We start from the raw sequence: 19,578 nt of genomic DNA on the forward strand, positions 1-19,578 counted from the left end.
AGGAAAGCAATTTTCAAATTGTTCCAAAGCTGCTTTTAGTAGGCAGTTTGATGAATTTGTTAAGGTATCAGAGTCTAAACATATTCTCACGTTGCAATCAGAGTTTTGCATGATGAACAAAAAATAATACAGTAGGTTCTTGAACTTTTTATTTGGCTTTCAGTGCTTCCATTCCCAGAAGCTCCTCTTTAATCTGATCATGAACTAATACAATTTCTCAGATTACAAATGCATTTTATATTTAATCATTACAAAGCACAGGGTGATTCTTTTTAAAGGAAAAGCATGTAAAAATAAAACAAATTGCCAGAAGTAAAATCTACACAAATCCAAATAAAATTACGTCACAAGCAAAAATGTTAAAATGTTTAATCAAGTAGGTTAAAAATATTATGTGTCAATAGTAGCATTTGGTACTTGCTTCAAGAACTGATTTTCTAAAACATTTCTAATCACATAAAAATAAATGCCAGTTTTTTTAAAAAAATTTCTCCTAAGTGATAATATCACATTTGTTTATGTCAAATTGCCAGAATATTTTGTTACATACAACCTGGCAATGAATTTGAATTGGTCAACCTCCTGAAGGAATCGTGTCAATTTGGCATGCTTTTTTATGTTGCCAAATGGCACTAAGGATGTATTTCAGAGACAGGCAGAAGGTTAAAACCCAGATATAGCTGAAGAACAATTTCTAGCCCAAAGGTGCTTTTTCAAGAGGCAACTGGACTTTTTGGTTTTTCTTTGAAGACATTTTAATATATTTGGAATATATTCCAAAATTAAATGCATGTTGATCAAAGTAATGCTTTTTATTTCCTTTTTGATTTTTAAAATTAATTCCGTAGGTCATGTTTATGTATTATAAAAATCAAGGGAATTCAATGTACTGTTCATAAAAGGAGTAAAAGGAGTGGATCCCCCAGCCATTTAAGCCATTTTAAATGGCATAATTGTTTTTTTTTCCCTCTCAAGTTTCCTTAGGGCATTTTACAAGAAAAAGCTCAATGGTTTTGTTGACTACAGCAGGAAACCGAGGAGATGTCTGCCCAGCAGACTGAAGCCAGATTTTGGCAGCAAAGCTGATTTAACTCTGGGAAATCAGTAATGCAAAGCCCTTCCGCAGCTTTAATTTTTCAGCCTTCCTCCACTTTTCATTGTATCACCCTACAGATACAGCTTGATATTATCAGTCCCCATATTTTATTTCATTGTACTTGGAAAGCACATGGTTGCTAGATGCAGTGCAAAGCTATAGAGACTGAAATTATCTTTTGTGGATAAGGCCAGCATAAAACTTCTTAAATAATTCAAACTCTGAAGTTAGCTTAAATAATATAAAATACTTTGGCTGGCTCTTTGTGTAGGAGGAATTTAAAACTGGTCAAATGAGGTTATTTAATCATCCCTTCTTTTTTCTATGGTTTAGAAAATTAGATCTATGTGTATTAGGACTGACTACAAAACCAATGCGGCTGAACATTTTGCTTTCAGAACAGTGGCCAGAAAAAAAGTGGTTTTCTCCTGGTAGTTTTCCCATTTCATCTCAAGCAGGAATAAGTAGAAGGGCTTAAAAGTGATCCTATCATTTTGTAGGGCACCTTTGTGGCAATATGAAATAGAATCATCATAATCCATGCTACTGAAATGTCTTCCCTAAACTGAGGAAATGCAGTTTTTATACAAAGGAATGCTTTACAGACTCAGCTTATATCCTGTTCACAGTTGCTTTGGAAGTCTGGAAAAAAACCAAAAGCACTTCTCTTTGAAAATTGCTTTCATTTGGCTTAGGCAACTAGTCATATGCCACCAGTGCAGCTAAACATTCCTAGTATTACACAGTTCTGCAAAAACACCAATAATTATTATAAAAGTGACGTGAGATTACAGGTAGTCCTTGACTTACGAAGTTCATTTAGTGATAATTTGACTTTACTACAGCACTGAAAAAAGTGACTGATCATTTTTCACATGATCATTGCAGCATCTTCATGGTCACATGATTTATATTCAGATGCTTGACAAATGACTCACACTTACAATGGTTGCACTGTCCTGGGTCATTTGATCCCCTTTTGCAACCTTCTGACAAGCAAAGTCAATGGGGAAATCAGATTGACTTAACTACCATGTTACTAATTTAACAACTGCAGTGATTCAGTCATCGAATGTGACAAGAAAAATCATAAAATGGGGGCAAAACTCACTTAACAAATTTCTCACTTGGCCACATAAATTCTGGGCCCAGTTGTGATCATAAGTCAAGGACTACTATATGTATAATAAAATAACAGTTATACATGTCCCTATTAAAACATCATTATACCCAATGGAATATGTGGAAAATATATCTGGATAATGTCAAGGCACTTGTCTAATAAGAAATACCCAGGCAAATATGCAAGTCTTGCCTATTTATCCTTAATTCCTACAATATTGTACTTCATCTCTCCAACAACTGCCTGATACATATGTATTTGGATTATAAAGTTATTATTTTTGAACACCAAGATCAGATTTAAGTATTCTTTCCATTTTCCTTGGTTTTCTTAGCAGGTTTCTTCTCCAGGTGTCTGATGCATTTCGAATCTGGTTTAGAGAGGGACGAGAAATTTAGCAAAGAAAATTTTTAGATTACTGGACAGAAGAGACATATAAAATTTCCAAATTTTTGCAATGAACTTTACAGTTTGATAATAATCGTAAAATGAAAAAAACATCCATAAAAATATGTATGTTAGACAAAAAATGCATTTTCCTATGGGAAAATTACAAACAAAAATTATGTAGAAAATGCATACTTTTCAAATTGAAAATGATAGTATTGGTCTGTTCCAGAGGTGGTACTCAGCAGGTTCTGACCAGTTCTGGAGAACCAGTGAAAATTTTGAGTAGTTTGGAGAACCAGCAAATACCACCTCTGACTGGAGATTTTACAGTATCCTTCCCCTGGCACGCCCACCAAGCCACGCCCATAGAGCCAGTAGTAAAAAAAAAATGTGAATCCCAGCACTGGTCTGTTCTACTTTTGTTTCTTCAGCTAGGGCAAGCTAGTAAATAATAAACAACTAATGGTTCTCATGTTACTAAAATGAGATTTTACTCCAAGTAATCTGGTGGCTTTTCACTTATTACTAAATTCTCATATTAGTGTTGTCACCTGAGATTTATACAGTATGAATCTCTATACGTATTTTAATTCAGCACAGGTAGTCCTGGAGTTATGAGCATTTATTTAGTGATGGTTCAAAGTTATGGTGGCACTGAACAAATGATACTTAAGCCTGGTTCCCAAAGTTTCGAATGTTGCAGCACCCCTACAATCATGTGATCAAAATTTGAATGCTTAACATCCCGCACACACTTATCTGCTATCTCTGCCCTTTTGGGCCTCTGCACTATGTGGCCCTTGCTGCCCTTTGCTGTATTGCCCTCAGCTGGTCAACTCCGTCTTTTTGCTCCTGCAGCTATCCAAGCAGATCTGGCCTGGCACTTGGCATTAATTGAACTGATGGGGTTTGGTAATGGCAGCAGCAGGAAATGCCAGAATGGCCATCATCACTAAGTGATGTGGTCACGTAACGAGAAGCTTTACAATTGCATTACTTAGTGATGTAAATTCCAGTCTAACTGCCATTGTAACTGGAGGGCTGCTTGTATATAAAGCAGATCTGGAACAGAGAGAGCCAGTCTTTTAGTGTATATTTGGTGGCAAATTTTAAAATAATAGTACGAAATAAGAAAAGAAAAAGATGGTACCCAGGATTAATTTCTCTCAAGTTGGATGAGGGACCATTGATGGCTGAGGCACTATTGATTTTCACTGATGTCCGAGGCATCAATTTTCAAACCAGAAATATATCCATTTCTTTCTTTTTTTATCATCCAGTTCAAATTTATCTACCACTTGTTAATTAGCATATCATAGTGTCATGTATTACCATTTTCCTGATAATGTCCTAAGAACAAAGAGCAATATGGAAAATTCAAGTTATGATCTTTGTATTAAGAAAAGGAAGATGTAATATTTGTTGAATATTGTAGTTATTTCTGTGCCTCCTTTCTCTCTGTTTAATGAAGTGATGTAATAGTGCTGATTGAATTGAAATGAAAACTTTTATTGTTATATCATCAACTGCCTTTGAATAAAAAAGGGGAGGATTTGGAATAAGTCAGCAATGTTGATGGGATTCTAGCATTTTTCTAGTTGTAGTATAACTTCATGAGAAACAGTGACCCTGTTTAATAAGTTTGTTTATCTGAGAGCAAGTAAATCTCATTAATTTTATTTTGGCTTCTTATGAATGCAGGATATTGGAGAGAAATAGTAAATGCAAAGCATGGCTAATTATACATTGGATTATGTGTTGTACATGGAAGGAATTAGGAGACTACAGCTTTGCCTGAAGTAGCCTTCTGTCCTAATTCACAAAAAGCTCTAAGTGCTGTGGAAAATTTGTTGAAAAGATAATGTAACAAAACAGTATCAACACAAATTTCACAATTTCCTAGGTCTGGATTATGAAATATAAACTACTTCAGGAAAAATATTTTTTATCTATTTGAAACCCCTTGTTAAAGCAGATTATAGATACTAACAACCACTTTTATTCTAAAATGATTGAAAAATGAGAATACCATTGACCTGATTTAATGAACTACTATGTTTGTTTTCTTTTTAGATTTTTTTATTCCACCTTTATTGCTTTGTAAGTAATTCAAGGCGGTGAACACATCTAATATTCCTTCCTCCTATTTTCTACATAACAACAGTGCTATGAGGTGGTTGGGCTGAGAGGAACAGACCATCCCAAAATCACTCATCTGGCTTTCATGCCTAAGTTTGAACTAGAACTCATGGTTTATTTATTTATTTATTTGTTTGTTTGTTTGTTTGTTTATTTATTTATAGTTTAGTTTGTCAAGCATGTATGAGAAAATGAATATAGCATATAAACATATAAGTATAAACAGGTATAAGTGTATACATAATAAATGATAAATGAGTACGAATAAATGGATAAATGGGAACAGTAGGACAGGGACATTAGGCACGCTGGTGTGCTTATACATGCCCCCTTTCAGACCTCTTAGGAATGGAGTGAGGTCCACAGTAGACAGTTTAAGGTTAAAGTTTTGGGGGTTTGAGGATGTAACAACAGAGTCAGGTAGTGAGTTCCAGGAATTAACAGATAACAGATAATCATAGTTGGACCTTATAGGTCATCCAGCCCAACCCACTGCCCAAGTGGGAGACCCTACACCATTTCTGACCAATGGCAGTCCAATCTCTTCTAATTGACCACTCTGTTGCTAAAGTCGTATTTGCTGCAGTCAAGTTTGGAGCGGTTTACTTTGAGTTTGTATCTATTTTTGCCCGTGTGTTATTGTGGTTGAAGCTGAAGTAGTCATTGACAGGTAGTCTCATGGTTTCTAGCCTGGTGCCTTAACCATTAGACTAAACTGAGTCATAAATTTGAAATTAAGTAAACAAGACAGACAACAAAATTAAATACTTATAAGCACATCTTTAACTCTCACATTGACTTTTAAATACATGTTAACTCTGACATTTAAAAGTGTTTTTGTGAGATCAGATGGTATTAAAAATGCATACCATAAAAATGGCTCACTAGCCCGCGGGACTGCTAGAGGGCTTGGCCCTCTTTATGGATTGTGCTCCAAAATGCTAATTTGTTCTTAAAAGATCAGATAATTTATATTTTTTGGAGGGAGGAGGGCTACTTACATTCTGGTCTGGTAACAGAGTGCCATTTTGACAGGTAGAATTGTGAATTGATATACAGAACAGAACCAGCATTAATCTCCATTGCTAAAGTACTGTAATATGTTTAGTTCTGGATCATATTCTTCTCTTTATTTAATATACCATTAATACATTCTGATCCAAGATACATTCTCTCTCCTTGCTTTAATGATGTATGTTAATTATGTTATTTCCTGTATTTATATCCAGACCTTTTCATTATGGAAAGTGGTGTTTTGGAGCATAACAACATCTTTTTTTCTTGGCTCAACACAATAATTTTGCCGCCTTCCTTACCTGTAAACATTGTTTTCACCCTCTTGGCAAATGCAGCGTATGGTATAATTATCCTCAATTTATTCAGGTTTTAGATATAGCCAGCATTCTATCCTGCAAGCTCAGGTGGTTGCACTTTAAAATACAGTACGATCAAAGGTAACTAAATGTAAAAATGACATTTACTTAACTCAGAGTTGTCTCTCATAGTTTATTTGTGTGATTATGGTTTCTGACATACAGAACTTATGAATTCCAAACATGATTAAAACTAATAAATGTACGTAATAAATTACAGAATCAGGCCAAATAGACTGTAGCCAGGACTGGACAGGACTTATATTTGGATCATTTAATAGATGATGAGCTGATTTGTGATAATTTGGAAGGATTTCCAACTTACTTTTTCAGCAAAAACAGCAACAGAATTGCTCTCATCATCCACACATTAGATTTTTATTGTTGAAATGAAGAAAGCTTGAGGAATGAATTTATGCAATGGGTTGTGGGCCCTATATGGTGGCAAGTACTAACAAGTAGCTCAGGATTCTCTAAATGTACGGCTTTTGCATCGGTTGATCTTGGAGACTAGAAATAAACAAAGTCAATCCTGCTAATTCGGAGTCTGGCTATCCTTATTCTTATGAAGGAAAGTTTATGTTATAGTAAACATATTATTACAGGTTTCTGTAACTTAAAGTCCACTGTCACGCTTACATCAAATGGGATGTAGCTCCACATCAAACGACCATGTTTCCATCAGATAATTGGCACTACGAGGTGAGTAAATTTTGGTAAGTAATTTTAGACTCTCTAAAAGACACTTTCGGCGGTTCTCTTTTCATGGAAAGATTTCCACCCTAACCAGTTTCCCAGAAAATGAAAAGCTAGAAATTGTTAATGGCATCTTTAAACTCTCTGAAAGACTCTGACCACAACTACTAAAGTTTGCAGTCCTTTTATTAGAGCAATTAATGCAGATACATTTCTGAATTAAATCCTAATAACAATGTTGCCTCAATAACAAGCTGTGAATTTGCATAAAAGTCTATTATTATGAAGGAAAATAAATGTATAAAGATATGTTAATTTACCCAGTACTTAATGAAGTACAATTATTAATTTTCACAAGAAAGGCAAAGGTTCTGAAAGTTTATGAAAACACTTCCTTAAAGTGATGAATAATAAATTTGTATGAATTAGAACTGGCAAAAATAAATATATCACATACTAAAATATGTTATTTTCGGCATACTTTCTCTTATAATGCAATAAAACTTTTTCCATTTTGGGTTGGAATTTTAAAATAATGTATCAGAGTATTGAACTTCTTTAAAACATATGCCTCTACAGACAGACTAAAGATTGTATATTAAGATACCAATAAAAGCACAGACCAATGAGAAATCACCCATTTACAGTCCTGCTGTGAATACAGTGAAGAAGAAAGCAGTATAATAAAACATCCGTGATAAAATAAATCAATAGTTTAAATTCAAAGTTTTCACTTCCATAAACAAACTAATGAACTGATGGCATAACTTTAAACGCTCTTCAAAATAATTCAATTTGTATAATTTTGCAGAAAGTCAACAGCATAGGAATTGTGATTCTTCTTGTATCAGGATTAACTGGTGGCACTGACTAAAAAACCAGCTCCTTCAACTTTTTCAATTTTCTGTTTGAAATGGAAGAAACCACTGAGTGAATTATAAGACAAACATTTTTTTTTGCCATAAGCTTTTGAGCATCTGATGGTGTGGCTCTAACCCACAAAAGTGTACTGTATGCCATAATGTATTGTATGTGTGTGTTTAAGATTCTAGAACACCGCTATTCCATTGTTTTTATCTGATGTTTTTGACAATCCACTTGAGAAAAATAAAACTGGGGAAGAAAGACAAATATGATACAATAAAATGAAGGCTGTTAACAAATACTGAATAGTTGTCGCTAGTGCAGTTCATCTCAAAATAATAGTTGTGGCCCAATGTGCCCATTGCGTCCTAAGGCCAAAGGCCGGTTTAGAAAATAATTCAAGCTTCCTAGTGCTCTGATCCTTTGATTTATAATAAATGGAGGAGTACATCAGAAGCACTTGAAACCCCAGTTTTGAGATGGAGTAGAGAGATTTGAATCCATTCAGTTCTAATTCTAACATTCATCACATTCTTGTATCTGGCCTACTGCACAGACCAATACTAAGATAGTTGCTTGAGAAAAAAAAAATATTTTGACATGTACATAAAACACTACACTGGGGAAGAGAGGGAGGAGAATGTATAGGTGTAGTGAAAATAGATTGTAGGTAATAATCTGTAAGTTTGGATAAGAACTGATGCTTCATTGCTGCTATTGCTAATTGTAGGCCTGAGTGTGATTCTCACTAGGATATAGCCCACTTCTGGCTTTTCATCACTATTGCTCTAGCCTGTCTTTCAGTTTCATGCTTAATTTTTTCCAGCTCCTTGATAAAACAAGGAGTTGCTTGGGAATGGTAACTGGGCAGAGGCCTCACAAGAACAATCTCATTCATTATTTTGCTTATCTCTGCTTTTCACAGATTATTCAGGTGCAAGATGGAATTGTCTGTCAGGCTGAGCTACAAACACCAATCTGGGAACACTTAGTAATGCCTGAGACAGAGACAGTAAAAAGAGTCTACCAGGGTGGCTATGATCTACTATTTGATCTTTCAACTGAGATGTGCTAATGTCTTTCATTTTCATATATGTTTTATGCACTCGAAATGTCAACAGTCCTATGGTTGCCACAGAAGCTATCAACCCATGAGCTAGACTGCAGCTATTCTCCAAGGCATGGAAGTCACCCAAACCCAGAAGTTTTTAGAACACCAGTCTCTGGACAAAGTCCAGGAGCATATAGAGAAAGCTAGATGATTCATTAATTACCAAAGGTCTAATCACTTCTGGGGCAGAGGTCACTACAAGGGGTTCATGAACAATCACAAAAACCCTTCCTCCCCTGCTTTGGCACCATGGCAACTATAATAGTTGAAATCCATTAGTTCCTTTTCAACTAGCACTTTCAACTAGCAACAAGTTAATAAAAACAACCACACTTAAAATCTCACCCCCCATTTAGGATATGTGTGATAAACAAATTTCATTTGACAGTCAATACACAGATCTTTTTAAAATTTTAAAATTGCTGTTTGGTATTATTATTATGAATTTTATACTATGCAATGATAGGTCATAGTTGTTAGCTTCTGTCTTTATAATATTTGGATCCCATTGATTTCAAAGCAAAGATTCAACTGTCCCCACAGCTCTATCCTTTGCCCACTGTTAAATAATTGTCTCTAAACCCTGCCATTAGCTTTACATGATTTCCCTACCACTGAATTAAATAACTTAAATAACTATTGAGCATAATAAAAATAAACCACTAAACTAATTACCAACCTGTTAATGTTTTGTTTCTTTTTCCTCTCAGAGTTAAAACATGCCACTTTGATAGCTTTTTGAGCTACAGCTAAACATTTTTCCATCTGAAAATTAGGGATTTATACCTTGGGTAAGAACAATAAACAAGGATTCTAATTATGCCTTATTCTAAAAGATATATATAGTGAGCTACTAAAACGCACTCCAAGAACTGCTTGTGGCAGTGCTCTTTAAAACATATTATGATGAATCTCAATTGTCTCTGGGAGATTCCCTTTTTGTTACAAGTTGTTCATAAAGGCCAGACAACATGTAGTCATATTTCTGATGGTAAATTTAAATTAGTGCTTTGAGCAAACATTTAAATGTGTGTGGTCTTGAGTAACAAGATGCATCTTACATGTACAATGTTATTTTGATGTGGGGAAAGAAAAGCTAAATTAGGAGCCATAATTTGCATGTCATTAATATGTCAATGAAATTATTGAGATAATGTGAATCTCAGGGTCATAAACAGTCAAGCATGATCATTGCCCCCACCCCCCATCTGTAGGCTAAATGAGGATCTGGTGGTTTGGCTTGTCACTAAAGCCCAACATCTGAGATCAAAGCAATTATAATATTGCTTCTTGAGTGAATCAGACTTGAATGTACACCTCAAACAAAGCAGTGACTTGGCCGTGAGGATTTCAAATGATTGACAGATTTGTAGCAGCTTTGAAAAACTTGGGGAACTCTGTGATATTGATATGGCTGGAATGAAAGAGAAGAATCAGGAATGAGATTGATTGTCAGGAGCAAAACCAAGAATGACACGTAACAATTCTTTCCAAGCTGATTTCTTTATTGTCTCACACCTACTGTATAGACAAAATCTTGCCAGAATGAAGACTCTACTGTCTGCATGTACAATATATTCTGTGAACTATTAGGGAGAGGCTGTCTTCACCTTTTTTTCTCTCACACATAACATCTAGGCCGAGTTGCCTTTCATTCCTTTGAAATGCACACCCACCCTTCTGGGATCCACTTCTTTACTACATTCCATCTCATCCATGCTGGACTGGTAGTTAGCAGGCAGGATGGAGCCTATGTGGACTGCTCTGTTTAGAAGAAGTAACTGCAATACTAAGAATATTCAGTGAAGGAAGACATCTTTCATAAGCACCCTGGACAGGATCAGAAGATGCTTTTGATTATTAGAAACATTCAAGTCAGGCTTCTTCATTATTACCTTATATAATATGTAATAAAAAGTAGCATATTACCTTATGCTACTAGCTCAAAAGTTTGGACCTGGACAGCCTAGAACTATGCCGCCTATGGTCTGATCTAAGCTTACTATAGAAAATTGTCTGCTACAACGTCCAACCTGTCAACAACTACTTCAACTTCAACTGCAATAACACACGGGCAAACAATAAATACAAACTCAAAGTAAGCCGATTCAAACTTGATTGCAAAAAATACGACTTCAGCAACAGAATGATCAATTCCTGGAACTCACTACTTAACTCTGTTGTTACATCCTCAAACCCCAAAAACTTTAATCTTAAACTGCCTACCGAGGACCTCGCTCCATTCCCAAGAGGCCTGTAAGGGGTGTGCATAAGCACACCAGCGTGCCCACCATCCCTGTCCTCCTGTTCCCATTTATCCATTTATTTGTACTCATTTATTATGTATATACTCATAACTGTTTATACTTACATGTTTATATATTATGTTCACACTTATACTTGTTTTCTCATATATGCTTGACAAACAAATAAAATAAAAATAAATTATCTGAGTAACAAAAAACCCTAAATACATTTAGTGTCTCCTTATTGATGGCAAGTGGGTAACAATATGGTTTATAAATTAACCTGGATTAGAGATCCTAGCTTGCATAGAATAAGTTAAAACCCCAGTTAGAATCCCTGTTTATTGTTCTTCATTATGTTTGTGGCAAACTCACCAAAATATGTCAGCGTGGACAGCCACTATCTGTGCGATTCTACAGGTGGCTTGGCTATGACTAAGAGCTGGTAACTACCCTTTGTATCTTATCAAACATTATGTAAAAACTTCAATTAACCAAAATCTTGATGGGTGGCCAGGGCCAAAATGTATGGGAATTATTACAGTCTAAAGAAGATTGGAACATACGAGAAATAACTATTAAAGAAGGAAAGGAAATGACTTTTGTTGTGTGTTTGTAAAACTAAGGTTATTTTCCCACTAGTGTCTTTATAACATGGATGTATTGATTTTGCATGATACAAGTAAAATGGATGGAGAAATATCACTAAGCCACCAATTATATAATGCTTGTCTTCATTATTATTTTGACACAACCGTGACTAGATGACTTTAAAAGTCATCATAAACCACGCAGGAAAATTACTTAAGAAAAAGGAGAAGAATATTATAATCTGAATGAAGGTAGTTGATCTTGTGGGATGGAGTTGATTAATACATCTAGGGAAGTTAACACGAATGGGAAGTTGAATGAAAAACTGGATCAGGGAAAATGCATGTAAGAGAACATTTGCTACAAAAAAGATGAGATGTTATGTTATAAAGGAATATAGAGAAAAAGATAATTGAAATAATTAAACAGAGAATAAGCAGAGCAATTTTGATAAAAACAAAGAAATTGTTCTGGAGGGTCTGTTAGGAATGTAAGTCACCTAACAGCTATTTGGGTTGGAAATATATAAACCAGGATAGACATTTTAATACTGTATCTTTAAGAAAATTGTAATTGGGTGTGGTTTCTCAAATGGCCATAAGATGGAGCCAGAAACCTGGGTTGTTTTGTCTTAGTCTTAGTCTCAGTCTCAGTCTCAGTCTCAGAAGATAGTGTCTCTCAGTGAGTCTGTTTCCTTCTGTTGGAGAGTATTGCCGTTCCTTCTAAATGGACTGTTATTCTTGGATTTGATGTAAGTCTGTTACTGAACTTTTTTTTGACACTGGACTTTGATATTGGATTATCCCTGGACTGAAAACTGACTGATCTGTTATCTGTGAATGACTTTGGACTGTGTTTGAACTTCACTTAAAAGTTTCTGGATGTAAAAACCTACATTTACTGTACAGTATATCTGTGTGCTGTGTGTGTGTTATTCAAACACTTCTCTCACTATGTCTCCCTGTATGTGCTCATTCTCCTAACGGGGAATTACCTCAACACTGGTTATGGGCCCAGGCCATGCCAGGCTCAGATAACTGAGAGTTAGTGTGAATGCACAGCACTGTATACAGACAGCTGTTTACTGTTTAATTGTGGTTTACTATCCTGGTAAAGATGGCACAAGACACTATCACTGATAACACGGTTGGATGGAACAAACTATGTTTCCTGGTCTATGAAGTGCAGTCTACTTCTGCGTAAAGAAGGTTTATGGAATGTAGTTCAAGACCCACCGGATGTAAATGCTTGGGATCCAAATAATGAGGATGATGCCAAGAAGTTTGCTGACTTTAAACAGAACAACGAACAAACTCTTTGTATAATTGGACTAACACTGAGTGACCAGCAGCTAGTCCATATTCGTGGAGAAGAGTCTGCTGCTAAGTGCTGGTAGAATTTGAAGAGGATTTATGTTCATGACAGTGTAGGTGCACATATACATCTTACATGTAAACTGTTTAGAGCACGTCTTCTGAAAGATGGAGATATGTTAGCTCATTTAAACTTCATGAAAAGAACTTTTCAAGAGCTACGTGAAAAAGAACTGATATTTTCAGAGCTGCATCAAGTTTACATCATTCTTTCCTCATTGGATGAAAGTTATGATGATTACGTATCTTCACTGGAAGTCCTGCCCGGAGATGAACTAACATTGACTGGCATAACTGGAAGGTTGTTAGAAGAAGCAAGAAAATGGCTGGATAGGGACCAACTGAGGAAGGAACAACCACAAGAAGAGGATTTGTCTTCAACTGCCTATACTGTTAGGAAATGTTTTTCTTGTGGGGCTAAGGGACATATAGCTAGATTCTGTAAGAAGGGAAAACAACAGAATACTGGTAATCACCAGAAGGCCAAAAAGAATGTTAGTTTAGCTATGTCTAGCAATTCAACTGTAAACCATGATTTGTGGGTTGTTGATAGTGGAGCATCACAATGCATTTCTAAAGATAGAAAAGGTTTGTAAAGATGTCCATGAGTAAGCAACATGTATCATTGGCAAATGGATGGAAGATTAATGCAGCAGGTGAAGATACTGCATATTGTTCTTGTATAAACGAACATTTAACTATGTTATATGTACCTAAACTAAAATTTAATTTGTTATCAGTAAGGGCTTTAGCTAATTTTTGTTATGTAGTAACCTTTAGGGGAGATAACTGTATAATAGAGAAAGAGGATAAAAGGGTTACTGCTAATTTAGAGAATGATTTATATGTGATACATGATGACCAGTTGAAGATGGCTAACTCAGTTTATAACAATGTTAAACCACATGATGAATGTATAAATTTATTACATAGACATCTGGGGCACATCAATTTCAAAATGCTCAAACAAACTATTGAATTGTCAGAGGGAGTAAAATTGAAACCCTGTAGCAATTTAAACTTAATGCTTGTAGCCAAGATAAAAGCAAGGTTACCCCTGCAAACAGACTAAATGGGTTTAAGACCAAAGTACCTTTAGAGGTTATTTTAGCTGGCTTCATTGGTCCTAAGAAACCAAGTTTAGGAGGTGCCTGCTATATTTTGAGTATTATGGACCATTACTCACGGTACGGTTTCTGCTATCTCATGAAAAACAAAACAGAAACATTCCAACATTTCTTTAACTGGCTAAGATTTGCTGAGAGAAAAATAAGGAGTAAAGTAATTACTTTAATTACTGATAATGGGACTGAGTTTGTTAACAAGAGATTCCAAACAATGTTAAAATTGGCTGGTGTTGAGCATAAAGTGTTCTGCACCTTACAGACCACAACATAACTCGTTTGTAGAACGAAGAGGGCAAACATTACAAGCAATGGCTTGCACTATGTTATCTGATTCAGGTTTACCTGAAACACTGTGGGGTGAGGCCATAATGTGTAGTAACCATGTTTTGAACAATGTAGTTAATACAACAATTGGTGAATTGCCACTCACTCGTTGGCATGGCAGAAAACCAAATTTAAGTTACCTACATACATTTGGAGCTCCAGCATGGGTGCATATTCCCTCACAAGTAAGACTGGAAGGGCAACATAGGGCTAAGAAATTATTTTTTGTGGGTTATGAGGCCAACCATAGATTGTTTAGATTCTGGGATCAAGGCACAGCTCATGTTTATTGTAGTGTTAATGCAAAATTTCTTGAGCACGTTGGGTGGGGTAAACTGGAACAGGAATCCAGCAGTTATATTATTATTGACACCCAAATAGTCCCTAAAGATGATATCAGTATACAATAAATAGCCATTAAAGAGGAAGAACAGGAGGAAGTAGGAGGAAGTAGGAGAACAGGCACAGGAAGAGGTAGAAGAACAGGAGCAGATGGCACAGGTGAGTCCACCAGTTAGCCCTGTATTACCAAGATGTTCAACCCGAGTAACTTGACCACCTGATAGATATCAGGCTAGTGTTGTATGCCAAGTGAATACAGTTCTAAGTAATTATAGTGAACTAAAACTGTATCCTGCTAAGGATCAGGCTGCTTGGCAGAAAGCAATGGATAAGGAACTCGAATCATTAAAAAGACTGGAGGTATTCGAAAATGTTAAGTTACCATCAGGTAAACATGCCATAGAATATAAATGGATATATAGGCACAAGGGTTCAATCAGACAGTAAATGACTACGATGAGGTGTTTGCACCTAGTCTGAAGGCTACTACATTAAGGGCAGCATTAGTGTGGGCAGCTAAGGAGAAATACATTGTAAATCATTTAGATATAGAGACGGCATATCTGCATGCACCGTTGTAACACACTATATATTTAAAGAAATCTTTAGGTCTCAAAAATGATAATACTGATAATAATGATTGCTGGAAATTGATGGTTTGTGGTTTAAAGCAATCAGGATATGAGTGGAACCTATGTATAGTTAAAGAATGAACTAAGATAGGTTTTGTAGCTGGCATGGCTGATCCATGTTTGTTCAAAAGAGAAAGTAATGGTGTAATTTCATTGTTGCTATTGTTTACTGATGACATAGCATTAATCACCAAAACTGAACAAGAAGCTACTGAGATAATTTCACTATTGGAAAAGAAATTTAAGATAAAACAGTTAGGAGAAATCAAACAATATCTTGGTTTAAAGATAGATAGAACTAGGGGAGGATACAAGATCTCACAGGCAGATAAAATTAACCAATTACTAAAAAGTTTTAAAATGGAACATTGTAAACTGGCTAAAACACCAATGAGTCAGGAGTTTAGCCATAGTGATGTTCAAAGTCCTGTTTTTGATAAGAACATTTATCAGTCCTTGATTGGTAGTTTATCTTATCTCAGTAATTGGTCAAGGCCAGATATTGCATACTGTGTTAATCAATTAGCGAGATTTAATGCTGAGCCAACTGAAAGGAACTGGCAAGCTGCTAAGCGTGTGTTAAGATATCTGAAACAAACAATGCATTATGCATTGTATTTGAAGCCTAAGGATGAACTGAGTTTAAATGCATATGCTGATGCAAGTTTTGCTACAGACATAAATACACGTAAATCTACATCAGGTACTGTTGTATTATTGGGAAAAGAATTGATTGGATGGAGGTCTATTAGACAGAAATATTTAAGTTTGTCAACAATGGAGGCTGAATTCTCCTGTTTATCTTTATTATGTACAGATTTAGTTTTGTATAAGCAATTATTAATTGATATGGGAATAGATGTAACAGATTCTATTGTTGTTTACGAAAATAACCAATCAGCAATACAAATATTCAAATATTGCTGTTAAGACAAGAACAAGACACACAGATTTAAGATATTTAAATGTGAGACAATGTGTGCAAAGTAAGATGGTTAAGCTAGAATACTGCATGTCAGAAAGCAGATTATTTTACAAAGGCCCAAGGCTCTATAAAGCATAAGGCTAGCTGTGAAGATTATGGATTTAGAATGTAAGGTTATATATATTGTCCTACCCAAAAGGGGAGAATGTTAGGAATGTAAGTCACCTAACAGCTATTTGGGTTGGAAATATATAAACCAGGATAGACATTTTAATACTGTTATCTTTAAGAAAATTGTAATTGAGTGTGGTTTCTCAAACGGCCATAAGATGGAGCCAGAAACCTGGGTTGTTTTGTCTTAGTCTTAGTCTCAGTCTCAGTCTCAGAAGAGAGCGTGTCTCAGTGAGTCTCTGTTTCCTTCTGTTGGAGAGTATTGCCGTTCCTTCTAAATGGACTGTTATTCTTGGATTTGATGTAAGTCTGTTACTGAACTGTTTTTTGACCCTGGACTTTGTTATTGGATTATCCCTGGACTGAAAATTGACTGATCTGTTATCTGTGAATGACTTTGGACTGTGTTTAAACTTCGCTTAAAAGTTTCTGGAAGTAAAAACCTACATTTACTGTACAGTGTATCTGTGTGCTGTGTATGTATTATTCAAACACTTCTCTCACTATGTCTCCTTGTATGCAATCATTCTCCTAACAGGGAATTACCTCAACAGGGTCTGAAAAAGGCTAAGCAAGGAACTTTTACCAGTATGAATGATATGAAAAATGATAAAATGATGTGAAATAAATTGATGTCAGTAAAATAATTTACTTTTTAAAAGTAGAACTGAAATTACTGGTATTAATAATAGTGGTTATTGTGAAGTCTACCATCTGTGATTAAATGTTCACAGAAGTGAGAGCTGCATGGATTTTAGAAAGGCATTTTTAATAATAGTCAGGGATAAAAATACATTCTTGAAAACTGTAAGAATAAATCCCCAGATGGACTTAAAACAAGCCAATTAAGGCAGTCTCTTTGAAATGTTCCTTTCCCACAGCCACTTCAGGTTGGGCCTCCTCTTGTCAATCCAACTAAACTCCTCTTCCATCCTGCCTCCCACACTCATAATAGAGGTCAATCATTTGATAATTGCCTTTATCTTATTTTTGGTTACCCCAGAAAGAAAGCAAAACCTGGAAGTTTATTTAGCTCCTAGGAATGCCTATATCTGGCTTAGTGAGATCTATAAGAACATTTCTACAGACCTCCCAGGAGAAAATTGCATCTCTTGCCATGGGTGCCCTCATGATATGGAAAACACAGATGCTACTTAGTTTTCCTCATTGTCTGCCTCTTGTCCTAATCTCCAGGTACCTGATGAACTAAGAAGTAAAAACAGAAAACAAATTGAAGCAAAATACTAGTTTGTGCTTGTTTGGCAATGAATTTGTTGTCATCTGGCTTCAAGGAGGGATGACTGAGAAGAATTTAATTAAGTGCTCTGAGAACATATCAGCAGAATATAAGAAAGTAGGAAGTGCCATAATTGGTTGGGCTCTTGGCAAGAAAAATGCCTTTCTTTTCCACAGTAATGCCTAACCACGAAAAACATTCCAATCTCCTGTGAGCACCAAGTATGCACAATATCAGAGCTCATGCATAGAAGTCAGAGGTGACTTGGGCTTGTATCACAAATTTTTCCTAATGCCTGTGAGATGATGTCAGGAGCCCCTAACAGATACATTACAACTAGTTTTTAATTCCTTCAAGGACTTTTGCCTGAAGAGTCAATTGTCTTTTCTTCATTCCAATTCTTCATGTGCATGCTATTCCTTTTATTCCATAAAACCAAGACCCAGTCATTTATAACTCTAATTCCAATCTATGGTTGCTGGTGGGATTGGAGACTTCTTGTGCAGAGCTCTGCATCAACTGAATTCAGATCTTTATTATTAACAGATGGACAGACATTAGTGTTGTCAGGTAAACCCCTGGTTGTTTAGGAAAAGCCAGTACTGACATAGATAAGTATCAATGTTACTAAGGCTGCATCAGGAGCATGGAGACCATCTCATGTATGCAACCAAGATGGTTTACATAAATAGATATAGTTAAAATACCAGATGCATGAAGCAACTGATGGAAAAAAAGGCTGCCAAGCATTTAGATTCCATCTGAGACAAAAAAAAAAAATCCCTAGTAAAAAATAGTACTTCTATGGAGCCACTGGGTAGGAAACTTATGAAACACTCCAAGCCATATGGAAAGCACATCAGTGAACTTGGCTACAATTAATTTGCATAGTACTTTGGGCTATAATAGGTCACAGTTGGTACATACTTTTCATGAACATTATGAGTGCCAAGAAATATTTATGGCATGTTGCACTTGGTCCATGATATGCACATTCTGAAATTATTTACTAGCATACCTCCATCACCCTCCAGTTCTAAATTTCCTGAGCGTGATGTGTGAATGTGCATTGTTGCTAACTTAACATTAAATAACATAGCAGAATCACAACCACTTTTTAATAGGTCTTTTTTTTTTTAAGAAAATAAGATTTCAGTGATTGTACTACAAGCATGAATATATCTAGATCCAACCCATCGTAGTCATTTATTAGTTTATTGTGCTGATAATTTAATAACATATAAACTTAAGACAAACTTTTCTAGATCACATCCAAACTCATCTTTAACTGAGGCTAAATTGTATGATGAATTGCTAAGGGAACTAGGTATATTTAGCCTAACGAAGAGAAGGCTAAGGAGAAGCATGTTGGCAATCTTCCAATAACTGAAGAGCTATCATAGGGAAGGAAGGCATTGATTTATTCTCTATAGCACCTAAGGGCAGGGCAAGAAGAAGCAATAAGTAGAAGTTCATCAGAAGGAGATCTAACCTGAAAATAAGGAGGAATTTCCTGACAGGGAGAATGATTAATCAATGGAACAGCTTGCTCTCCAGGGTTATGGGTGTTCCATTGCTAAAGATTTTCAAGAAAAGATTGAATAGCCATTTATCTGGGATGGTATAAGGCAGGGTTCCCCAAACTTGGCAACTTTACGACTTGTGGACTTCAACTCCCAGAATTCTCTGGCCAGCTATGCTGGCTGGAGAATTCTGGGAGTTGAAGTCCACAAGTCGAAAGTTGCCAAGTTTGGAAACCTCTGGTATAAGGGTTCCTGCCTTGGGCAGAGGGTTGAATTGGAAGATCTCCAAGGTTCC

At 35.8% G+C, this 19,578-nt stretch overlaps 1 long non-coding RNA gene across 1 annotated transcript in view; it reads right to left on the reverse strand.

Moving 5' to 3' along the window:
- Window positions 1–832: 832 nt before the first annotated feature.
- The window catches only part of LOC148127622 (uncharacterized), a 56,196-nt gene continuing 37,450 nt past the window's right edge, over window positions 833–19,578 (reverse strand). The window contains exon 3 of the long non-coding RNA XR_015743838.1: window positions 833–2,589. This is a non-coding gene — a long non-coding RNA (uncharacterized LOC148127622). The remainder of the gene's footprint in view (window positions 2,590–19,578) is intronic.

The sequence above is a fragment of the Pseudonaja textilis genome, chromosome 1 (genome assembly GCF_049901715.1).
Source record: "Pseudonaja textilis isolate UNSWEBS1 chromosome 1, rPseTex1.2, whole genome shotgun sequence".
NCBI classification, from domain to species: domain Eukaryota; kingdom Metazoa; phylum Chordata; class Lepidosauria; order Squamata; family Elapidae; genus Pseudonaja; species Pseudonaja textilis.